General features: G+C 33.6%; 1 protein-coding gene across 4 annotated transcripts in view; it reads right to left on the reverse strand.

The window, feature by feature from the left end:
- PRKN (parkin RBR E3 ubiquitin protein ligase) overlaps positions 1-27614 on the reverse strand; it is a 2033074-nt gene that overhangs the window by 1625764 nt on the left and 379696 nt on the right. The window lies entirely within an intron of this gene.

Here is a 27614-nt window from a genome sequence, read left to right on the forward strand (position 1 = left end):
AAAATAATATCTCAAATTGAATTCTTGAGTGATGGAGCCAACAAGGTCAAGGTGGACATTATTTTAGGCCAAGAGAAATTAGGAGGTTGAAAAGAGGGATTTGTGGGGTGGCTAGGTGGTGCAGTGGATAAAGCACCAGCCTTGGAGTCAGGAGTACCTGGGTTCAAATCCAGGCTCAGACACTAAATAATTACCTAGCTGTATGGCCTTGGGCAAGCCACTGAACCCCATTTGCCTTGCAAAAACCGTAAAAAAAAAGAGAGGGATTTGTGACACGGGTAAAATACCAAAATACCAGTGATAGGACTAGACCAGCAGCAGCTTCAGTAGTTCTCATTTCAGAGGAAGTAAAGGGGACCTAGAAATGGAATATAAGGGACTTCTGTGCCAGTACTAGATTCAGGGACAGAGACTTTTTGGAAAATGTATTGTCTATAACTCCCCCTTGGGTCAGACAGGGCCACTTTAGGTCAAGAAGGAACAGTTTCCTTTAGGGTCCTGATATGGAATGCAATCTCAAGGAATCAGAGACCCTTTCTAAGTAGGTACCATAGTACAGACATGGCAATAAGTGATCACACCTCACCCAGATCTCACCACTTTGGAAGCACAAAACTAAACAAATGATCTGGAAACAGATAAAATAGAGATAATTTCAAATGATTGAACCACTTGAAAGCCCGGATCAAAGAGTCTTACATCAAGAAATAAACCAAAGAATACAGCTCTGAAAACCTAGAATGAGAGGATAAAAATAGAAATAGAAAGATTCCACCAATCATTTCCAAATTAAAATTCTCAGGAATTTTATCAATAAGATTAAACTGTTTACTTATCTCTATGGGAAGATAACTTTTAAGAACTTTATCATTATTCAGTTTGAAACCTTCTACACAGAAAGAAGGTATACAAATGAGCTGATTATGTTGGGATAATATAAAAATAGCCAAGAAATGGGAAAAGAGAAAAATGGGAAGAGAGAAAGAATGAAGGAAATTATTTAAAAGAGGCATACGATGAAAAAGCTTTTACAGTGTAGGAGAATATGGTGGGGAGGCAATTGTTGACTCTCACTCTCATCTTAATTGGTTCAAAAAGGTAAAATATATACAGACACATACTCAAGTGGATATAGAATTCTCTCTTATCCAAAAAGAAAGTAGGAAGGGAAGTAGACAAAGGAAAGGGAGGGAAGACAAAGGAAGGCAATAGTCAGAAGCAACATAGATTTTAGAGGAAAGAAGAGGCTAAAAAGAGAAAGATAAACAGAAGAAAATAGGTTGGAGGGAGATGAACAGTTAATCATAACTGAGAATTTAAATGGAATGAATTTACCCATAAGACAGAAGCAGACAGCAGAATGGATTAGAGACCAACAATAAGTTATTTACCAAAACACAAATATGAAAAAGATAGTGAATTAAAAAAGGAGTTGGAGCAGAATTTATTATGTTGTGGGTTTTGGGGTTTTTTTTGCAACACAGACAATATTTAAACATGTTTTGCATGACTTCACACGTAGAATTCAAATTGCTTGTCTTCTCAGTGAGTAGGGGAGGGAAGGGAGGAAGAAAATTTGGAACTCAAAATTTTTAAAATTGAGTGTTCACATATACACACACACAGAACATACATACATATGATTATATTTTCCCTTGGTCATTCCTTTGAAAACTATCATGTTTGAAAAAGATAATTGTTATTTTCACTTATGCATTGAAACATATGAAATAATTTTCAGATACTGGGCTTCTTCCAGCTACCCTTTCAAAAGGATATCCTGTTAGAATCATTTGTCCTTCAAGATTTAGTTCAAATGTCATTTTTTTCGCCTCAGATAAAAGCAATGTTTACTTCCTCTGAATTCCTATAGCACTTTTTTTTTGTTTTTCCTGATAAAAAAACACATTCTGCTACTAGGTATTATAGTTATCTGAAGATATTTCTTATCTTCCTTTCTAGACTAGAATGAGAGCAGTGACTGAATCTTATTCATATTTGTGTTCTTCACAATAGCTAGTCCAGCATTTTGCACAAGTTACTTAAAAAATAACCATCCCATACAATCTCAGTACATTAAAAAACTTCATATGTTACTGGGAAACTACATTTCTCATGACAAGACTCCAAGTACTATGTAATAATTTTGCTAACTTCCAACAAAAAAATCCACAAGTACCAAAAATCTTTACCAACCAAGAAGTCAAAAAGCTTCATAAATCAAGAAACCCCATTCTTCAGAGTCAATATTTATTCCTGTTCATTGTGTCAGAGCTCCAGATAAAAGAACCAAATTGGTTGATGGAGCTCTCAGCTCTATATATTTATAGCTATTGACAATTCCAAAGAAAAGGCTAAGTTAAAAACGATTCATTTCTTTATAATTTCTGTGAGACACAATGTAGCACTGTGCTCAAAATCAGACATACTTGTGTTCAAATCCTGTTTCTATCTATTCATTGTATGATATTTAACCTATCAACATCATAAGCATCTTTTTAAGACTTTTAGCAGAAGAGAAGGTATTCTACATTGACAGATGATATTCAACTAGAATTCCATAAAATATTGAAATCAAATGTCTAGTCCCCATTCCTTTGGGAGGAGAGAAACTCCTGTGAATACTATTGATTTAAAAACTAGAAGACACGTAGCTGCAAGGAACTTGGGGGGAGTTACATTTTCCAGTTTTGATTAAAGAAATGGGAGAGTGCTAGCTACTTAACCTGTATCAGCTACATAATAATAAATTATTCAAGATTATCATCCTATTCTAGCTTTAAAAAAGGCATAGATTTAAAGAAGAGGTAGCATATAGTTGGAACTAAAGACAAGGAAGATGAGAAAGGAAAGAAATTCAAATAAGAGGGAGTGGTCATGGTGGTTGGAAAACTGAATTGAGCACCTCTCTCCTCTTTTAAACTTGGGTATCAATCATGACTAAGTAGAAAACAATACCAAAAATATTAAAGAAAGGGGTTTGAAAGATACACACACATTACTAAATAGAGGGTAAATGGATAAATGAATGATGAAGAAAGTTCTGCTGATCACACACCAACTCAAAAAATCCTTCTTCATATTCCCAACCTGACAAAAATCCTTTCCTCCTTGCATGTGTGTATATATATATATATCTTGTGCAACTGCACATATTCCCATTATATCAATTTTCACAAAATTTTAAAATTTGGAGAAACTCAAAATAAATCTAGTCTAACTTATATCTAAAGAAAGATCTCATCTCCAAACATCTGTAACAAGTGGTCATACAAGTAATGATAAAGGGAAATGCAGCAGGGCACAGCAGATAGAGAGTTAGACCTGGAATGAGATACATCTGAGGTCAAAGTCAGGCTCAGCCACTTATTAATTATTTATATCTGGGCAAGTTACTTAAACACTGTTTGCCTCAGTTTCCTCATCTGTAAAATGGAGATAATAATGATAATAATAATAATAATAACTATACTCTCGCGTTGCTGTAAGGACAAAATGAGATCATATTCATGAAGTGCATTGCAGTTTTAAAGAACCATGTACTATCACCATCATCATCATCATTGTATTATATCCTGAGGTAATCCATTTCACTTGTGAGCAGCTCTAATTTTGAAAAAGTTTTTTCTTTCACTGAGTTCAAATTCGATTTCAATTGTCTTCCATCCACTGTTTACTAGGTCTAGTCTTTGTGACCAAGCCAAACAAGTAAAATTCATCCATGTGATAACAGCCATTGAAACCCTTGAAGACAGCATCCATGTATTCTTAGTCTCTTCCTTAGTTATTATAACTGATCATCATATTTCCTGGTTTTGGTCCCCCTCAATATCCAGAATGATCTTCATCTTGCTCATACTTTCCCTAAAATGTTATGTATAAAAAGAAGCAGGATATTTTTGATACAGTCTAGCTACTGCTAGTAGAAGGGGAGCAACCTTCCTTGTTTTTGAATGCTGTGCTTTTCTAAATGTGATTAAAATAATCAACTTGAAATTAGGAAGGCATAAGTGTAAATGCTGCTTGAGATACTGCGTAATCTTGGGCAGCTTGTTTAACCATATATTAGCCTTAATTTCCTCATCTGTACAATGCGGATAATAACAGCACCTAAATTATAAGATTGTTGTGAGGATTAAATGATTTATCCTATGTTAAGCACTTCATAAGCCTTAAATTATTATAAAATTATATCTATTGCTATATCCTGTAAATTATTTTGGCTATCATCTTCCATTGTGGACCTACAATAAATTTAGTCTCCCAGCACTTTGGGAAGTACTCCTCTCTGATGATACCCCTCCCTTTCTTCTTCCTTTGCAAACCTATGGTCATTAAACTTTCGACAAAGGGAAAAATACTAGCACAAGTGCTTAGCATATAGCCTGGCAAAAGTATGCACTGACTGACTAGTCACCCCAGAACTGAACTTCATACAGAAGGATTGTTCATTTTTTAAGTAGTAAAGTCTGAAAATCAGATAACATGCAACACCATAGAAATCAACATTCATGATAATAAGATAAGCCTAGTAAAAAGAAACTCCCAGTACTACATAAATATGTTTCTCTGACAACTTTGATGCCAAAGAAGTTCGCTCCTAGATGTGTCCTGATATTGCTGTATTTCTGCAAATGTTTCAAAAACAATGATAATCCAGCATGTTGATGACCAAAGATCCAGTAGTTTTTTCATTCTGTTGGTACACCTAATTTTCTTAATTCTAAGTAGCAACTCTTCTTCCTTTTTCTTTCATATAAACTGTAAGTAAGTGTTATAATAAAGAAACTGCATTAAGAATCTCAAGGGCTGAGTTAAATTCTTGACTTCATATTTCACTGACAATATAACTGTGGATGCAGCACCTAACCTCTTGTCCTTAATTTCTAATCTGTATAAAGAGGAAGGAGGATAAGATAGAGAAAATGATATTTAAGTTCTTCCCGTTCTAACACTATATCAGATTTCTGATGTTAACCTTTTTATTTTTGAGAGTTGTTTTGTTTTTAACAAAATGATCAATCTGATGAAGAAAGCTTTTGAAAATGGAATTAAAGGAGAAAAGGATGTTTCTAATTATAAAACTATTGCTAACTAAACACCCTTCCTTGATAGGTTCTCAAAGAGGAGGCATGTTGGCAAGGCTGGTAGTAAATGAGTAAAAGATGTACCAGGTAAGACTTTGAGCTCTTAGATACTGATATATTAGATACTGAAGTCTAACATCAGATTGAAAATGCTAGTGAGAAAGAATCTCTATGATAATGACTTAAAATAATTAGTAAATAAGCACTGTTTATGCTAATGATGCAAATAAATTTCTGAAAAGCACATCACAGCATCTTGCTGTGTCATTATATTTACCCATCAAAACATTCTATAGCCTTTTCAACTGGAGAATTTGTTCTAGTACATTTGTTCTAGTACATAAAACAAAAATGAAAAAAAGCACTTAAGCTCATGAAGCTACATCTGGAGAGACTGATCATTCTGATCAAGCATTCAGTCTGGAAGTGGCTGGTATATATTCTTGGTAGAAAATTTCACTGTCCTTTACGTTTTGAAAAACAAAGTATTTATCAAATAAATGCGCACTTTCTACCATAATTAGAATACTCCCTGCTAGGAAACAGCAGGGAATAAAATGACAAACCCAACAACTAATAAACCATCAATTGGGTGCTGAAAGAGGAGAACAATGAGAAATAGCAATAAGACAGAGAGAAGGGAAGGAAGAAAATGCTACCAAAATGAGAACCATGCACACTTGGAACAGATGGCACAGATGGCATAACAACAGCAAGACCCAGAAACTTGACATATTTTACCAACATGGAAACAATTTGGATACAGGGAAGAAATAATGTTAGGGACAAATACAATAATGAAAATCATTATCAAATATCAATTACTCACAAAAATGGTATAATTGATATAAATAAATACATTTAAGGCATGATGCATTCAAAAGAAGTAAATGAAAAACATGTCAAAGAACTCCAGACTGCGTTCTTATCTAAAGAACATAAGGTAGCTTTATCAGATACGAAACTGAATAAAAACCTTAAAAAAGGATCAGTTCTAAATCTGGGTTATATTTATTGCAACTAACATTCAATTGCTTTAAAAAATAGAAAACAACATAAGAACAGAACGTAAGTACTTTGCATAATCTTAATAATGATATGATGAAATAATCACTAAGTCTTATAGCAGCTGATTTTCTCCAGGGGTTCAAAATACAGGAAATTTACTGAAAAGTCAAGAATTTTAAAGTGACCAAAAGTGGTAAAATAAGATAGAACTTTCATAACATTCTGGATGATCAAACATTTATTGAAATTTTTAAAAATTCATTTTTAAAAATTTTGAGATAAAAATTTTCTCCCTCTCCTCTTGAGAAGACAAACAATTTGTTACAGATTGCATGTGCCATCATGCTAAACATTTTTATAATTTCATAATAATCTCATAATATATGAAGAAAACAGACAAAAAAGAAAGAACAATAAAAGAAACTTCTGAAAAAGTATAATTAAATTTTTATTCTGATTCTATCAGCTCTTTGTCTGGAAGTGGATAGAATTTTTCATCATAATCCCTTCAGAATTGTCTTGGAATACTGTATTGAGGAAAACAGTAATTATTCACAGTTAAACATTATGCTATATTGCAACTTCTGTGTATATTATCCTGATACTGCTAACTTCATTTTGCATCAATTCATGTAAGTCTTTCCAGGTTTTTTTCTGAAAGAATCCTGCTTATCATTTCCTTTAGCACAAAGGTATTCTATCCCAATCAAATACCAGATAGATCACAACTTGTTCAGTTATTCCCCAATTGAGCGACATCTCTTCCATTTCCTATTCTTTGCCGCCATCGAAAGTTGCTATAAATGTTAGTACAAATAGCTCCTTTTCCTATTTTTCTGATTCCTTTGGGATTCAGACCTAGAACTGGTATTTCTAAGTCAAAAGGCACACATAATTTTAATGACTTTTGGATGTAATGCCAAATTGTTCTCCTGAATTATTAGATTAATTCACAAGTCTACCAAGAGTGCAATTAGTGTACCAATTTTTTTGCCTCTCCTCCAATACTTCAAATTTTCCTTTTCTGGCATCTGTGAATCTGATAAATGCTCTGAGTTGTTTTAATTTGCATTTTTCTAATCAATTTGATTTAGAGGATTTTTTCATATGAAGATAGATATCTTTAATTTCTTCATCTGAAAATTATCTGTTTATATTTTCTGATTTTATAAATTGGTTAATGTTGGATGAGCAATAAATATGATGATTCTTATCTGGGGGCTATAATAATAATAAAATAATAAATAATAAAATATAATAATAAAATAATAAAACACGAGGCTGAATATAACCATATAAAAATATATTCCAAATCACTAACAATTAGAGAAGTTCAAAGTAAGGCAATTCTGACGTTCTACCTTTGACCCCATTAGATCGACAAAGCAATCAAAAAATAAAATAAAATAGCTGTGGGGGAAGCTATGGGAAAGTTGGGACAGTCATATACTGCTGATAGATCTGCGAATGAACACAATCATTCTGAAAAACAATGTAGAATTCTACAGAACAATATTATACAATTGCCTGTCCTTTACCCCCAAAAAATTAAGAAAAAAGAAAATTGCTTATATTACAAAATAATATTTATAGTAGCTCTTTTTAGTAGCAACTTTTAAAAAACCCTGAAAATGAAGGGAATATCCATGATTAGGGGAATTACAGGACAAACTGTGGAATATGAATATCATGTAATGTTATTATGCTATGAGAAATGAAAAAGATTAATTTCAAAGAATACATAAAGATTTGTATGAACTAATGCAGAATAAAGTTGGAAGAACAAAAGAATTATGAAGAATGAAATAAGTAGAAACAAAATAAAGAATACAATAATAATAAATGTGAAAGTAAATAATTTTGAAAATTTAAAGAATACTGATCTAAATACTAAATACTAAAGAATAATGTAATATCCATTTATGATTCCAGAAAACCTGTGATGATTCATGCTATACACACCATGAAAAAAAAAAGATGTGATGTATATCAGGGTGCAGGAGGAGGTATGTTTTAAAAATATGGACCATAAGAGAATCTGTTTTACTTGACCATACACATTTCTTACAATGAGGTTGCAATGAGGAGAAAATATTTAATTTAAAAAAAGGAGTAAAAGCATAGAACAACATGGAGAAAACAATATCATTTCAATTGCTTACACATTGTACTAGTGACTCTTCTAGCAGGTTACAAAATCAGAATTAGGAAGTGACTGCAAATATTTAAATTGATATGCAGCTTTTGGATGTCAAGTTGTTTGGAGGCTAATAATTTACCTAAATGGATTGAAGGTTAATTGGAAGAAGAAAATGATAATGAGGGAAAAGCAAAGTGAACATGTGGTATCTTATAATGCTGATTCATGTCCTAGACCCAAAGATGTGGGAGAAAATTGTACACATTTATTGAAGTATGGAACTCTCTTGGGTCTATTCAAATCAGGTGGACAACACTTTAAGGAGAATTATAATAGAGAAATTAGTTTTTCCAAAAACCATGCATATTTGAGTACTTGATTGATTGGCATTACTGAGAACAGAGAAGTACTCTCAATTAAGATCCACTGCTACTTGTTAACATCACAAGAAGAAATACCAGAGACTTGAAGAAGGGACCAGCTGTGAGGATCAGCAAGACCAGAACTTCAAAGATAACAAATTAAACTAATATAGCATACATTTTTGCTTTTCACTGAAAAAATTCCCTATTTTAATAAGGTTCATAAGAAAAAAGTGCTACTTTATTTTATTTATATTTTATTTTTTCATAATAATGCTAGTTTTTTATTTATTTCAATTACAAGTAAAATTTTCTTTAACTTTTTTTAATTGTTGAGAGCAAAATTTTCCCTCTTCCTTCTCCAACCCTTCTTTGAGAAAGCAAGGAATTTGCTATAGATTGCACATGTACAGTCATACCAAATGTTTCCATATTAGTTGTATTGCAAAAGAAAATGCAGACCTAACCTCCCTCCCAAGAATTAGAAAGTTAAAAAATTATGCCTCAAACTGCATTGAAACTTCAATATTTTTTTTCTGAATATGGATCGAATTTTTCATCATAAATCATTCAGAATTGTCTGGGATCATTGCATTGCTGACAATAGTGAAGTTATTCAAAGTTGATCACCATTCAATATTGTTGCTTCTATGCGCAATGTTCTCCTGGTTTTTTCCTATTTCACTTTGCATTAATTCATTTGTTTTCCAAGATTTTTTTTCTGAAAGTATCCTGCTCAACACTTCTTAGAGCACAACAATATTCCATCATATTCATATACCATAACTTGTTCAATTACTCCCCAATTGGACATTTCCTCAATTTCCAATTCTTTGCCAACACTATATATTTACATATATGAATATATACATGTATGTATGTGTGTTTGTATCTATTTCCTTTTAATTTTATTTGGGGGGGAGTGCATATCCAGTAGTGGTGTAGCTGGGTTAACAGAAATGTTATAGTATTTTGTGCTATATAGTTACCCATTTTTAAATAATTCTTAATCACCAATCTACCTGTACTTTGCAAATTATTAAGAATTCTGGAAATTTAAGCTAACATTATTATTAATGTATAAATAACAATAATAATTAGCATGACTTTGGTAGGAATTAGACTAAATAATGGAGCACAGATTTAAAGCAGAAAGGGACCTCAAGAGCCATTTAGTCTAACTTCTTTCCATCATTTCTCATTTTGTGGAGGAGGGGATTGAGGTTATTCAAGATCACACAGATAGTCAGCACTAAAGGCAAGATATAATACCCAGGTCTTCTGACTTCAGATGACTTCTGAGGACTTTGAACCCTAAGAGTGTATATAAAATTCTAAAATTCTTCCAGTAATATTTGAAAACATATATACTTCATTTCTCCCTATACTCATCTAAACATTCCTCAGTTTTTTTTTATTTCTAAACATAGTCAAAGTACTTTCATCTAACCCTGAAACACACATAAAGACACATATGTCACCATATCAAAAAACTGTCATCTCATGGTTGAAAAGGAGAACTGCATATCTATACTTAACCAAAATTGGTTTCTAAAGTTATCTTTTAAATGTTTACTAATAAAGACTCAAACTAGTTTGGGGAACCTTACCTTTTGAAATTCTCTATAAATGGTGATATGAAAGAGAGATGAGACTAATCTAAAATAGAAGTAAATCTATATTTAAAGAGTGAACTTAAATTTTAAAATATTTTAACACTTTATTTAAAAATATCCATTGCCTATATAGACCATTGGAGAGATGTAGTGAGATGAAAGTTCATGGACTACAGAGTCATGCATCTTAGTGAACTAAAAGCAGAGTTATAAGATGACATAACACCAACTTAAATTATATTAAAGGAAACAAACTCTAGAAAAAACAGAAGTGATAGAACTACAATTTTTTGCCTCATTTAGATGGCATCATTAAAACACCTGATAGATATATAGATCCTTTATGCTTACAAAACGCTTTCTCCACATTGCCTCATTGGATCGTCAACAACCTAAAAGTCAAGGATTATTGTCCCCATTGTACAGAGAAGGGATCCAAGGTTGGTGGAAGTTAAATGATCTGTCTTTAGTCGCACATCTACTAGATTCAAAAACAAATCCTTTCTGATGCCAAGTCTCCTTGTCTCAATCCTCTACTGCTAAAACTTTGCATTCAGTTGCAAGAAAAATGTTTTCCAAACTTTAGGGTACAGTAAGAATGTAAGTTATTCTAGGTGCTACATTTCAGGAGTATATTTATAAACTCTTCTATGCTTTATACTTGAAAATGATGAAATAATAATAATTTTAAAATACAAGTATAAAACATGACAACCAATAGCATGAGATTACAAAGAACTATGATATAATGCTATGGAAATATAAAACTAGTGGTGCTTACCCTAGAAGAGAGGAGACTAGGGTAGGTGGGGAGTTATACCAAGGAATAGATATTGGTCTTATTCCATTTTATGGCAAAGATTAGAACTAGCATTAATGGGTACAAATTATGGGGGGGAAATATGTATTTTCAGTATAAGGAAGAACTTTTAAATGACTTAAAGACAACAACTAAAAAAAGAATGAATTGTCTTTAAAAGTGGTGAAATTTTTGTCAGGGGTACAAAAATAAAGGTTATTTTTAATTTTGAATGTTTTCTCTCTCCCTTCCTTCTCTAACCCTTCTTTGAGAACGTAAAAAATTTGCTATAGATTATAGAAGTAGAATCATACAAAATGTTTCCATATTAGCTATATTGCAAAAGAAAACCTTTTGTAACCTAAATAATTAGACTTTGTTTCAACCATTATTTAATTGATTCTCCAAGTATATACCATCATATCATTTGCAGCGAATGAAAGTTTGCTGAGTGAAAATTCTGTTTTCTCATTGCCTATTCTTAATTCCTTAGATTTCTTTTTTTTGTCTTACTACTATAACTAGAATGCCAAGGAAAATATTAATGGTGGTACTGGATATCCTAATACAGAACACTTTTGAATACAGAACTATTTTTTAATTAATAAGCCCTCTTTCTATATATAATATCTATGAATATATGTCTATTTATATGTATATGTAGTATGAATACATATATATGTATATATAAACTCCTCATAGTATAAATATTGCATCATCCAGTATGTCACACACCTGCAGTAGACACTATAATGATTCCACAAAAGAGAATAATAAGATGATGTTTGAGCATTCATTCTTTCAAGCAAATGTGCTTTTCCATACCAGGGTTCAATAAACTTGGAAATAATTAAGGAGCTACATCACCTTTCCTTAGCAAAAGAAAATAAGGGTGGTTGTAGAGAAATATTTCTCACAGGGCCTTTTTTCTTCCTAGTCTTGCTCTAGTAACTATAATAGAATCATTGTATCATCATCCATTATGATCTGTAGGTGATTCAGATCCTAAGAATACATAAATTCTTAAAGAGACCACTGGAATGAAATGAAGGTATTTACTTTTCTTGGAAAGATACACTGAATAAAGGGAAGTGTTTATTTCTGCTGAAAAGAAAGGAACTGGGGAGGAAACCTACAATGACAGTTTGAAATGTATATAGTTCATTTTTTAAAAAATAGACAGCACCTCGAAACTTTGAGGAACCATGGGGGATTCTAAAATGCATTTTACGTTTCATTTGAAAGCTGTAAGCAAGGTGACATCAATACTACCCAGGGGCATGATTCAGCTGTGACTCAGGGAACAACATGTCACCTACAGTTAAGCCAAAATCATTTACTGAAGCAGCAACAGGAACTCTTCCTTGGAATTCCACATTAAATACATTTTCAATTCTGCTCAGTGACTTAATAAAGCTTATGAATGAATAAAGGGCAGAGATACTGGGTCTGTGGTGAAAAGCAAAACAGAGCTTTTAAAGTTGGTAGCTGTGCAGTTAATTTGATCATCATAAAAAGCTAAAGAGGACAATTCAATGAATTTTGGCACCTGAATTATTGGGACTGGCTGTCTCCATTGATCACATTAACCCAATAAGTGTCAAATCATGGCTTCACTTCATGATTTGTAGACATAACTTCAACATGAATAATAAGCTGCCCATAAATATGCAAATATGAGAACCTTTAGCTTTGACCTTAAGACATATACACATTTACTAGAACTTTGATGCACATAATACGCTTGCTTATCTGCTGGTAATATAAAAAAACTCTCATTTCCCTGGCTGTAAAAGAGAGGCAGAGAAAAAGACTGCAACTAAGGAAATACTAAAAAAAACTGTATAAAAAATTCCCTTAGCTTATGATTGAACTTTTTCATGTTTTCTAAATGACTTGACTTTTGTTTTGGATAAAGTACTAAATAACCAGTTAAACAAATGGAAAACATTAAACAGCCCTGAATTCATTCTGTTATTTATCAGAAGAGAATCAAAAACGGAGGGTCTCTTCAAAGAAAAGATAGTCTTTTCTCTCTCTGACCATTTGCTGAAAGAAATAATTGGATGGCAGCAGTGCAAATATCTTTTTGTTGTCAATAATAAAAAATATATTTTTTGAATACAGTTGACAGACCCTGGTGAATTATGGCAATTCAGTGTTTCAGATGAGAAGCAGGAAAAATAAAAATGGTAAAAATGAAAATATTATATTTGTTGTTGTTCAGTCATGTCTACTTCTTTATAATCTCATTTGGGGTTTTACTGACAAAGAAATTGGAGTTTTTTGCCATTTCCTTTTCCAATACATTTTACAGATGAGGAAACTGAGGCAAACAGGATTAACTGACTTGCCCAAGATCATACAACTCACAACTGTCTGAGGCCAGATTTAAACTCAAGTCTTCCTGACTTCAGGCATGGCATGCTATCCATTATACTACCTAGCTGCCCAGTTTATCATACATATCAGATATATAACAAACAATGTAATGAGATAAACAGGGAACAACCATATTACTCAAGGAAATGCTCATAATTTTTAAAAAATTCTTTGAATCTTTATTTTTTTTATTTTTTGTGACATATCATAGTTCCAGGGCATTTAGGTGGTAGGCTGGAATAAGTACAGGATCTGAAGTCAAGAAGACTGTTACTAAATTCAAATCTGCTCTCAGCCAACTTACTATTTGTGACACCTCGGGCAAGTCACTTTGGCCTCTGTCATCTCCTCATCTGTAAAATCAGCTGGAGAAGGGAATGGCAATCCAATCCAGCATCTTTGCCTAGAAAACTTCAAATGGGGTCATGAGGAAATGGACGCAAGTATAAACAACTAAACAACACGGATCCAAAGTGACAATTTTTTGACTTGAATTCATGAAGGCTCATGATTTGACATTTACTAGCTGTGTAACCATAGGCAAATCAATACCTCTTCTAAATCTTCTTCCTTATCTAAAAGGGAAGAATAGTCATACCTTCCCATCAAAACTGTTATGAGAATCAACTATATTACTGAATATAAAGTACTTTGCAAACTTTAAAGTGATACGTTATTGACTATTAATGCTATTGTTGCTGTAATTTTATCTTGTGAACTTGAATGAGAGCCCCAAGAAAATAAAGACTATGGCATAATTTCTTTGCCATTCCCTTGGTACTTAGCACAATGGAACACACACACTTAAAATACTTACAAAAGCTCTTTGAAGGCAAAGAATTAAAATTGCTAGCACTGTTTCTATGCAGTTTTTCTTCTCCTCTCAGAGCACCTACAAATTCTACAAAACAGTAGGATACTGACATATCTTTTCTTTCTATAATTGGTTGGTGGTCTCCAAATGGTAAAGGGACCAGAACTGTGCTATGACTATAAGCCAGAATAATAAATACACACACACACACACACACATACACACACACACATACATACATACATACATACATATATATATATATATGTATATGTATATACAGTTTCAAGTAAATAAATATTGGCCATCTCTAATTTCATGAAGTCTAATTAAGACTAGATGATGTTAGCATCAAGACAATCCAATTAAATATAGAGGTATAGAGTGGTAGACTGAACATTATTGCTCAGAGGAGTAAAGGCTACATCTGACCTAAAAATGAGAAAGCAAAAGTAAATATTTTTTCTCTACTATTGTTCAGTGAAAGAAGATAGTCTATGATGTAAGCTGAAGAACATAGGATATTGTCATATAGTGAGAACAATTTCTATCATTTCTGATATTCTGATCAGATCTTCGATAGCCTAGGAATCACTCTCAATTTGATCTAGTCCCTAATAGGATCCAAGGATAATATAATAATTTCTGAGTTACAATGCATAGGATTTTCTTTACTCATATCCTGATAGAAGAGGAAGCATAATCCTTGGAGAAAAGAGAATATTTTGAAGGAGCATTAGAAAGCAAAGACTAGTTAGCCTATGGTCATAATATGAAAACTTTTTTTTTTTAGGGAATCTTCTTTATGACTTTGTGCAAATGAAGATCTCTACACATGATCAATGATAGCAGTTGTATTGAGTCAGGTTATGATGAGAAAAAAATACAGAATAGGTCAAATAGTAAAAATGACAGACAAGATATGTATCGCCTGCCTTACAAGATTCTATGACATGGAAATATATCTGACCACAAGTAAATTCTCGCCAAAACTGGTCAAAAGTCAGCTTGTTCAAACAGAAATTGAAATAGAGAAAAGAAGTTGTTGGTAGAGATCTGCTCCCAATAGGTCAAGCAAGGTAAATTCTAAAGAAAAGTCAAGTGAAAGGAGAATCAAAAAACACCATATTTCCATTCTAGAAATGAAAAATGCATTTCATGAATGACTCAGCTATTTATAGTGGGAAAAAAACAACAGGATAGACAAAGGCAGCGGATTACTTGATAGCAAACTTACCTGGCTCAAGAAACATTTATTGAGTGCCTTCTGTTTGTAGAACACTAAGTATATAAAAATATAAAAAAAATCCTAAAAATTATCTGTCCTTAAATAATGAAAAAATTATTTTAATTCTTGAATTGATTCATGAATCTTCTTCAAATATACTCTTTCATTAAGTTAAGAGTTCCAAAATAAAAAGATGTATGGTTACCTCTAACAAGAAGCTGATAAGGTAATAAACTTAACAGGGATACAACTAATACCTAAAATCAGATATTAACTTAAAAGCAGACAAAGGAGCACAATAAACAGTACCACCAGAATTATATAGAATTATGACTTATGCCCTTCTGGGTTCTAAGGTACTAAAGAAGTTCAAAGATCGCATTGTGCTTCTTATAAAAAATATTTTATTATTTATTATCATCCAGGACAAGGAGAAACATGGACAAAATAACAACTATTTAATTATCTATTTTTAATATCCCAAGGATATATAATTATCTATCCCATATTGGGTATCATTTATTTAAAATTTTTATTGATTTTCCACTATATGTAATGTAATAAATAATGAGATTACAGAATTTATATTTAAAAAATTCAAGTTCTATCATTAAACTCCAACTGTTGCTAGCTGTGATTTATTTTACAATTATATATGCATAGATATGTCTATATATACATATATATGTATATGTACACATACACAAATATCTTAAAACAAACATTATATGTGGGATCATCAACATGCTAGCATACCTTCATCAAATTTTCAAAAGGTCTTTGCAAATCCATATACAACTGAGAAAAGGATCAGAACTGGTAAGAATTGGGTCAGATGGCTAATTCATGTTCTCATAACATTATTTAAGTTTCTTGTTTCTCCAAGGATAAGTTCATGTTGCTAGCCTACAATTGTCTCTCTACTTTGAATTCCCAGAGCTCTTCTTGTTTTTTCTCAATACAATCCTTTATTATATCTTATCTCATTATTTTTGTCTGTATGTATTCATACCGTGTATCTCCAAAAATATTCTCAGTCACAGGGAGAGTGCATGTTACACATTTCTATTCTGATCTCTCTGCATACTTGCATATTGTCTTGCATACTTGCATAATAGTTTCTTGATAAATATTTATTGAGTAGATAATAATCAAAGATGAGTACTATTCTAGGTGAAAGCATGGGTGAAAAAATGTATCATAAGATGTATGGAGAGACTAACAAAAGAGAAAATCATTCAATACATATTTTATTAAAAAAGCATAATAAAAAAATATTTTAACCTTCTCTATACTTCTCAGTAAAGCTAGACAGCAAAGAGAATACAAAAGAATAGGAGCTGGAGTCTCAGTATTATATTAGGATCTGACTCAAAAGATGGGTGATACTCAAGAAACAAATGTTCAAGGAAATGATAATAATCAATATTAACCTAGCAATTTAAGGTTTACAAAGTATTTTATACATATCATATCATTTAATTTTCACAATAAGCCTGTAAAGCAGGGACTATATTAACTTTAATTTATAGCTGAGGAAACAAAACCTAAGAGGGAATAATTGACTTGCACAGGATCACATAGTTAGTATGTGGCTTTTCTTGAGGCAGGATCTAAAGTGAAGTCTTATTGACTCCATCTCTCCACTCTAACTCCTTACAGTGCAATAAAATGCTTAAATATGTTGATCTCAATATGCTGAGAGAAATAAATTTTATAGAAAAGTCACTTTGACTGGGTTTTTTGGGGAGGTGATTGGAGTAAGGCTGGAGGCATAAAGCAATATAGACCTCAGTCTTAATAATACAAAATCTTTATTATAATTAATAAAATAATAATAACAATAATAATAATAATAAATAATTCCTATAATAACTAAGCAATGTGTCTGTTTCAAATCATTCTTTGACAAGGAACTATTTCTACCTACACTCTGTTAAGTAACCAATTCTTTTTCTTTTTTTTTTTTACAAATAAGTGAAAGGGGGTTTCATTTCAATTTAAATGTCAATTAAAAATTAAAATTCAAGTTGTGATATTACACAACATAATCTTAAATATTTGTGTTTACATTTGTGTATTTGTATATATTTGTGCAAATATATGCATATGTATATATGTATGTGTTATATATTATATATGTGTACACACACACACACACACACACACACACATATATGCGCAAACTCATTCTGTTATTAAGCAAAGAAATCAACCCAACCATTGGTGAACAGAAGGCATTTGTAAGAGAAAATATTGTCTACTTGGATGAATGATTCACCAAGCTGTTCCTTTCTTTATTTCTTTGACAAGATTTAAAACTAGGAGTGATTTTGAAGTTTATTTAGCTTCCTTATTTGACTAAGAAACAGAGGCTCAGAGTAAGGAAATGACTTATACAAAGTTACATAGATAGTATTAAACTCCTTTCAAGCTTCTCTAAATTCAAAACCCAACTCTCCACTTTTGTAATGTATCATTTTGTTATGTGTACTCATATTCATTTGACCAACATTGGATAACTAGAAGAAAATTATGCCTATAAAGAAAAACAAAATGATATTCCAAGTGGCTAAGAAATTAGTGAGCATCAGTCTTTATTAAATGAACATAATTTTTAAAATCCTTTACACACCTGAACTCTTGAAATTAATGCAATTCCTATTTGATTATATTAATTTTGCTTTTGTTAGTATCATATTCTATTATTTAAAAGAAATATTCATTAATTTTTTCAGTTATATATAATCTGAAGACCATAAAGGCTTTTGAAGATGAGTTTTATTCTACTTGATTATACCAAGGTACCAACACTGTCATGTCCAGGGGTCAAGGTTAGAAGAAAGTCAGCTGCAACATTTAATGGGGCATTTCATTGCTTTCCTAATTCTCAGTAATTCAACTAGAAAAAACATAAACTAGGTTCAGTTTTAACTATGTGTTCTTAAAACTGTACATTCATATTTCAAAATGATACCTCAAGTGATCTCTGGAACACTTCAGACAAAAATATACCTTCTATAGTATCCATAACACTATCTATCTATCGATCTATCTGTCTGTCTACATATACACAGCATTGTTTGTTGATTAAGAGCAAATTAGGAGCTTCTATAGGCAAAGACAAGATGGAAAGTAGAAAAGGTACTCATCTCCCAACATTCTACTCCAAACAACTTTTAAAATATATATATGTACACACACACACACACACACACACACACACACACACACACACAAACAGTCAGGGTTAGATACTCTGCCGGAATAACACAACTTACAAGATGAAAAGGGAGAAGGAAAAATCTGTGACACATGGATGGAAGCTGGCTCAGAGTCCACAAGGATGAAACACCAATGATAGGATTAGATGGTAGAGAGAGAAGCAGCAGCTACTTTGTGAGCTCTCAATTCAAAGACAGTAAGGAATTGATTTGAAAAAAACAGCTCAAGACAAAAAAAAATGGACTAATAAGTTAAATTAGGAGTTAGTTTTTTGTTTTTTGTTTTTTAGTTTTTGCAAGGCAATGGGGTTAAGTGGCTTGCCCAAGGCCACATGGCTAGGTAATTATTACATGTCTGAGGCCAGATGTGAACTCAGGTACTCCTGATTCCAAGGCCAGTGCTCTATCTACTGCACTACCTAGTTGCCCCAGGAGTTAGTTTTACTGAAAAAAACTAATAATATATATAAAATATTGATTAATTTGATTAAAACAAAGAAAACCAAATTACTATTATCAAAAATGAATGACTACATCACTAATGAAGATGACATCAAAGCAATATGAGTTATAAACAATTATATGACAATAAAACTGACTAAATCAAATGAACACATGTTTACAAAAATATAAATTGCCCAGACTACCAGAAAAGAAAAGTGAATATTTAAATAACCCTTTTAAAATATAGTTAACTGAATAAGCCATCAATGAGCTCCCTAGGAAATAGTCCTTAGGACTATATAATTTCATCAAACATTTAAGGAACAATTAATTTCAACACTAAATAAACTACTTGAAAAAAATAGGCAAAGAAGTTATCCTACCAATTCCTTTTCATGACATAAATATGGGGCTCATGCCTAAACCAGGAAGAACAAAAACAGAGAATAAAAACAATAAACCAATTTTCTTGATGATTGCAAAAATTTTAAATATAATACTAGCAAGGAAATTACAGCAATATACCATAAAGATCATGTACTAGGACCAGGTGGAATTTACACCAGGATTGCATGGCTGGTTAAATATTGGGAAGAATATCAGCATAACTGATTACACATGAATAAAACTATATCACTATATCAGTAGATGCTGAAAAACTGACAAAATACAAAATTCATTCCTACTAAAAAAACTAGAAAGCGCAAGAATAAATTAAGCCTTTCCTCAACAATTATTATCTATCTAAGCCCAAGATCAAGTGTTATCCATAATGGGATAAATTTGAAACCTTCTCACAAAGTTCAGGGCTGAAGCAAGGATAATTTTTTAAATTTATTTTTTATTTTATTTAATATTTATTCTCATTTGTACAAATAATGTTTTTTTACATTAATAAAATATTCTTGTTTAAGAGTCAATGAAATACCCCCTCCCCCCAAATAAATACAGACTTCCTTGAGCGATAGTAAAGGGGAGAGAAAAAATTAAAATAACAAAAATAATTGTAATAATTGTAGGTATGGCCAGGTAGCGCAATGGACAGAGCACCAGCCCTGCAGCCATGAACACCCGAGCCCACATCCAGCCTCGTACACCCAACAATCACCCGGCTGTGTGACATGCAAGTCACCCGAACCCCACTGCCCTGCAAAAACCAAAAAAAAAAAAAAAAGAAAAAAAGACCCAAAATAAAATAAAATAGTAATAATAGTAGGGGTGGCTGGGTGGCAGACAGAGCATTGGTCCTTGAGCCAGGAGCACCTGGGTCCAAATCCAGGCTCAGACACCCAACAATCACCTTGCTATATGGCCCCAGGCAGGCCACCCAGACCCATTTTCCCTGCAACCCAACAAAAAAATAATAATAATAAAAAATGTGCTTGAGTCTTTGTTCCAACACCAACTCTGTCACGGGTGAATCACATTCTTTATGATAAGTCCATGGCAAAAGTTACTTCCATATTTTTCCACCATTGCCATTGTTGATCACAACTCCCTCCTTTCTTATTTCTCCACTATCATGCACTATATTTTCTTTCTCTTTTCACTCTGACTCTACTGTAGGGTAGCTGAGTGGTACAGCAGACAGAGATCCCCAGCTCTGGGGCCAAGAGGATCTGAGCCCTCATACCACCCCTTAGGCCCAGCATCCACCTGGCCCTATGGTCCAGGACAGGCCATCCAATCCCAGTCCCTTGCAAGAAGTAAAAAAGAAAATGTGTTATATCTGACCCCTCTCCACCCATGGTCCATCCTCTCCTTTATTCACATCCCCCCCTTCCCCCTGTCCCCCCTCTCTCCTTCTTACTCCAGATGCCTATACCACATTGAGTATATATGCTGTTTCCTCTCCTAGCCACCTCTGATGAGAGCGAAGATTCCCCCTTGCCTTCCCCCCTTCCATATCATTGCAATAGCTCATTGTAATAAAGAAAAATCTTATTATATGAAATATCTTGGCCTATTCTCCTTCTCCTTTTTCTTTCTCCCATTACATTTCCCTTTTTTTTCTATTGACTCCATTTTTACACCATGTTTTATCTTTGAATTCTGCTTTCTCTTGTGCTTCAACTATAAAAGCTCCCTCTACCTGCTCTATTAACTGAGAAGGTTCATATGAGTATTATCAATGTCACTTTTCTATACAGGAATACATGCAGTTCATCCTCATTAAGTCCCTCATATTTTCCCCTTCTCCTCCAATCTCTATGCTTCACCTGAGTCCTGTATTTGATGATCAAACCTTCTGTTCAGCTCTGGCCATTCCAACAGGAACATTTGAAATTCCCCTGGTTCATTGAAAGTCCATCTTTTTTCCCTGGAAGAGGACATTCATTTTTGCTGGGTAGTTCATTCTTGGCTGCATTCTAAGCTCTTTTGCCTTCGGGCATATTGTATTCCAAGCCCTATGAGCTTCCAATGTAGTTGCTGCTAAGTCCTGTGCAATCCTGACTGCAGCTCCACGATATTTGAATTGTGTCCTTCTGGCTTCTTGTAATATTTTCTCTTTGACTTGGGAGTTCTGGAACTTGACTATAATATTCCTAGGGGTTGGTTTTTTGGGATCTCTTTCTCGGGGGGATTGGTGGATTCTCTCAATTTCTATTTTGCACTCTGCTTCTAGAATATCAGGGCAATTTTCCTGTAGTAATTCTTTGAAAATGATGTCAAGGCTCTTTTCCTGATCATGACTTTCAGGTATTCCAATAATTTTTTAAATTATCTTTCCTAAGTCTGTTTTCCATATCAGCTGTTTTTTCAATGAGATTTTTCACATTTTCTTCTAATTTTTCATTTTTTTGGTTTTGAAGTATTGATTCCTGATTTCTAGTAAATTCATCAATCTCCCTGAATTCTATTCTTTGTCTGAAGGATTTGTTCTCCTCAGAGATTTTTTATCTTTTTTTTCCATCTGGCCAATTTTGCTTTTTAATGCATTCTTCTCCTCCACAACTTTGTGAACTGTTTTATCCATTTGACCTAAGCTGGTTTTGTAGCATGCTAATTTCTTCAGCATTTTTTTGGATTTCCTTGACTAGGCTGCTGACTTCATTTTCATGTTTTTCCTGTATCTCTCTCATTTCTTTTCCTAGTTTTCCTTCTAACTCCCTCATTTGATTTTCAAAGTCTTTTTTGAGCTCTGTAATAGCCTGAGCCCAAATTTCTGTTTTTCTTGGAGTCTTTAGATGCTTGTGCTTCCTCATCTTCAGACTGAGTATTTTGATCCTTCTTGGGCTCATTTGCAAAATATTTCTCAATGGTGTTCATCTTGTTTCTCTGCTTGCTCATTTTCCCACCCTGAGCCTGGTTTTGGGGTGCTTCCTGAGCTTTTGGGACACTCCCACAAGGGTCTCAGTGTGTGAGGTTCTGTCCTCCCTCCTGGTCTGTGAATGACCATATGTGCCCCCCTCTGCCACGGGGCTGAGGTGGGGGGGGGGGCTGCTGTTCTATGGGGGGTCTAGACTGTGATCAGGATCTGAATGTGGTCAGAGCCCCAGAGTCCTGTTCCAGGGGTGGAGGACAGAGTTTGGCAGTCTCTCTTCACTCCCCTCCCCAGATTCAATGGACTCATGCCCTGGGGACTCCTGCTAATGGGCTCAGCCTGCTTCTGTTTCCTGAATCTGGGCTGTGCTGGCCATGCTGCTTGCTGTGTGCCCTGAGGGCTGGGCTCCAGTGCTCCCTCTGGCAGAGGTCCCCCAGCTGTTCCCCCAATTTGTGCCCAGTGCTCCCCGGGGTGTAGCTCCAAAGCCTCCCCTGCTGCTGTGAGCCCAGGCTCCCAGCACCCTGGGGCTGCCTCTGGGAGGCTGAAGTTCTTTCACTCTGGCAGGGCACCCCTATAGGGGGCTGCCCCTCCGACCCCAGGGAGCAGAGCCTTTCTGCTCTTTTCCAGGTTACCTTGAGTAGGAGAACAGCCTCCCTGGGACCCTCTGTGGGTTCTGTCTCTGTAAAGTTTAGTTGGAGTCCTTAGTTTATGAGTTTTATCAGAGAGAGCCTAAGACGAGATCCTTTCTTGTTGCCATCTTTTCTCTGAACCAAGGATAATCTTTTATCACTACTATTATTAATAATATTGGACCAAAAATACTAACTATAACAGTAAGAACCCCCCCCCAAATTAAAAGAATCAAAATAGGCAATGAGGAAACAAAACTATTGCTCTTTTTAGATGTTAAGATGATAAATTTAAAAAACCCAGAGAATCTACTAAAAAGTAGCTGAATAATGACCAACTTTAGCAAAGTGTCAGAATATAAAATAAATTCACACAAATAACAAGAATTTCTATATGGTACCAACAAAATCCAGTAGGAAGTGATGGAGAATGCCATTTAAAATAATTGCAGACAATATGAAATATTTGAGTTATAAACAGCCATGACAAACCCAGGGTTAAATGAACACAATTACAAAATACTCTACAGAAATGTAGACATATTTAAACAACTGGATAAATATTACTGTTTATGAGTAGGGCAAGTCAAAATAATAATAATAATTCTATTTAAATTAATTTACTTATTCAGTGCCATGCCAATCCAAGTACCAAAGATTGATTTCATAGAGCAAGAAAAAATAACAATCCATCTAGGAAAAAATATAAAAAAATTATCAAGGGAATCAAAGGGGAAAAAATGTAGAGTAAGTTGGTCTAGTAGTACCAGATTTCAGACTATATTATAAAGAGATAATCAAATAACAACAATCAAAAACAACCAATGTGACACTGGGCTAAGACATCAAGCAGTAGATCAGTATAATTGATTAAGTACACCATACACTGTGAAAAATAAGCATAGAAATCTAATGTTTAATAAACTCAAAGATCCAAACTTTTGGGCTAAGAACTTAACTGATAAAAACTGAGAAGCATTTTTGTACACAAGCATCTCAGACATGAAAAGGGATAAATGATTTAGCCATAAATGATGATTATAATAAGTAAATTAGGGGATCACGGAACAATTTACCTGCTATTTCTTTGGTTGAGGGAAGTGTTTATGACTAAAGAGAGAAGGATATGGAAAGTAAAAAAGATAATTTTGATGATATCAAATTAATAAAACTGTGTAGCCAAAAATTAGAAGGAAAACTGGAAAGATTTTCTCTGATGTAGGCTTCCTTTCTCAAACATCTAGAGAATTGAGTCAAATTTATAAAAATAAGAACCATTTCCCAGTTGATAAGTTATCAAAGGATATGAACAGACATTTTTCAGAAAAAAAAGATCTCAAAGGTACCAATAGTCATGTGAAAAAATCACTATTAAAGAAATGCAAATTAAAACAACTATGAGGTATCATGTTGCACCTATCAGATTGTCTAACATGACAGAAAAGGAAAGTGATAAATGCTGGAGGGGATGCAGGAAAACTGGAACTACTGGTAGAGTTGCAATCTAGTTCAACTATTCAGGAGAAAAAATTTGGAACTATGCTGAAAGGGCTATAAAACTATGCATATGCTTTTACCCCAAAATAGAACTACTTGATCTATATTTCAAAGTGACCAAAAGAAGGGGGGGGGAACTATTTGCCAACGAATGCCTAAAAATTGGGAGAATGTCTGAATAAGTGGTTATATATGATTATGAGGAATATATTGGGCTATAAGAAATGACCAATAGGATGGTTTTAAAAAATTTGCAAAGACTTGTGTGAACTCATGCAAAGTGAAGCCAGCAGAACCAGGACAACATTTTACAAATAATAGCAGTATTTTAAGGGTGATTAACTGTGAAAGACCTAGCTACTCTAATAAAGACAATAATCCAAGATTATTCTACAAGAACAATGATAAAAATGCTTACATATCTCCAGAGGCAAAAAATGAACTCAATGAAGATTAACATACGTTTTGATTTTCTCTGTTTTTCTTTCTTTTCTGTTCGTGTTTTCTTTTGCAACATGACTGGAAATATACTTTGCATAACATTATATGTACAATTGATATAAAATTGCTTCTGTTCTCAAGGTGGGACTTGGGACAGATAGGAGAGGATTTGGAACTCAAATTGTTTAAAAATGAATCTTAGGGGCGGCTAGGTGGCACAGTGAATAGAGCATTGGCCCTAGACTCAGGAGTACCTGAGTTCAAATACAGCCTTAGATAATTAATAATTGGATATGTGGCCTTGGACAAGCCATTTAACCCCTTTTGCCTTGCAAAAACATACCTAAAAATGAATCTTAAAACTTTTTTACATATAATCAGGAAATATTTAACACAATAACAAAAATTATAGCTTAAAAAGAGGATTTTAACAATTTTTAAATTTCTGAATTGTTGAACTTGTCTGAGGATGTTCATTGATGTCCTCTTATAGTTATAGTCATTTATGCCAATATTGATGATTACACTTTTATCCACCCACTATCATCATCAGTGAAATCAAGCAAAACAAAATTAAGAGAGAACCTGAGACAGTTAATTGTGCACCAGTAAGCTTGAGAAAAAAAATAAGAACCCTAGCTGACTTCACAGGAGTCTTTTGAGCAATTAGTGACACTTTCACCTTGAGATAAGCAAAAAAAAATTTTTGATTGTTCCAAAAATCCCAGAATTATGGAATTTGAGAGTTAGAAGAGAACTTGGGGCCTTACAATACTCTTGGTAACTTTCTGGTAATAAATATTTTTGCATATTTAGTAAGGAACATGGGTTAATTTACCATCTGCAATCAAAAACCATAAAGTTCTTCTTTTAAGCCTAACAAATGATGAGGCTTAAGTCTCAGAGAGGTTCAAGAACCAAGTCCTTCTCTGAAGATCTCTTCAATTTATCAGTTCCTAAGGCATTTCTTTCTAGTACCATCTATTTAAATACTTTTTATAATCTTTAATTATTCCTTGCCCATAAATCTAGCACCAGGTTCCTCTTTTGATTTCATTTGATACATGGAAAATGAACAATAACAGAGGGCAAGAATAGTGACCCACTTCTTGAACCACATGCCTCAGAGGAGAAGGTCCTAAAGCCTTTTTTCTTATAGCATGGTACCTCACCCCTTCCATGTGCAAAGAAGTCAACAAATTAAGTCAAACAAAAGAGATGGCTTAATCTAACTTAGAACTTTGAGAGACACTGATGGTTTTGACTCTGCAGTAAAAAAAAGATTATACCTAATCATCTAGCTAACCAGAACCAGTTACAGAATGCCCATACATAATCTAAAGTTACCTAGAAACTACTTAGGTCTTCACAATTCTCCTGGAAGCAAGCTCCCTAAGCTATCCATTTCAGGTAATGTACTCCTGTACCAGAAGTCTTCCAGAAATATGTAGATTAAAAGACTGAAGTAAAGTGACTTGCCAAAGGTCACATAGTTAATTTTGTATCTATAACTGAAAGCAGGCAACATGATTCAGTCTAGGAGTCATTTTCTCTGCCAAAGGGGGGGAACTAAGGTAAAATGTGACATCACAGGCTTTATTGCCCCTAAATCCTATATGACAATCCTTTAGTTCCTTCCACCTATCATAGTTTTAGGAAGAAAGGAATATCATATATTCATAGAATATTTCAGCTAAATAATTCAGAGCATTCTACCAAATTGTATTTTTGCCATTGAGGAAAAAGATTAAATGACTTGCCTAAAGTCAAAAAAATGCGGGAAAAGCAGGAGGTAAATCCAGAGCTTTTTACTGAAGAGAGCATACTCTTTCTGCTTTATCACAATACCTTACAATTAGCAGATGAAAATATTGATGAAGCCCTTTAAACTAGGACAAAAAAATTAAAATGCAAGGGAAACAGGGTAATTATCATCAAAACTCTATTAGACCTTTCTAAAAATATAATAGGTTGCCTTAAGGGGTAATGGTTTTCCTCTGCTCCAAGGTCTTCAAACAGAAGTGGGACCATCACTTGTCAAGCATGTTAGAGTATGGCTTTCTTTTGTGCATACCTTGGACTAGATGACCCTTAGGGTCTTCTTCCAGTACTCCAATTCTGTGACTCCAGGAAAGAATTCCTTCTCATTCTTGGCTGAGATTCTCTTTCAATGACATGATTAGTAAACAGAGGAGATACATTTTCAATTTAGTATACTCATTAAAGGGCCAAGTCTGCACCAAGAGATAGCCAATAGAGTTTCCATACCAATGGGGTGACTACCCAAGTAGAATAAAGAGAAGAGACCATGGCAGAAGAGCAATCATGCAAATGATGACAATTTATGAGAGATGGCACCCACCCTGAGGGAGGCAGAAGATTTCATGGGAGCCCTGCAGTAGACTTGATAGAAGTCATTCATAGAGGGGAGTCAGAATGGAAGAAAAAAAATCTTTATCCAGGAACTCTAATACTTGAAAAATATCCATTTGGGGACCTTAGGGGGTCAAAGGAAATTCTGCTTCAGTTCAATGGGTTCCAACAACAGATTTGAGAAGCTTTGATTTAAATGTTAAAGTCTTTGCTTTGACATAAACTCTCTAGAGGCTGTGAGAAAGGAACTTCCATTGTGAAGATTGCTTTCCTCTATTAAATGAAAATAATGCTACTAATTTGTT

The sequence above is a fragment of the Macrotis lagotis genome, chromosome 5 (genome assembly GCF_037893015.1).
Source record: "Macrotis lagotis isolate mMagLag1 chromosome 5, bilby.v1.9.chrom.fasta, whole genome shotgun sequence".
Classification (NCBI taxonomy): Eukaryota; Metazoa; Chordata; class Mammalia; order Peramelemorphia; family Peramelidae; genus Macrotis; species Macrotis lagotis.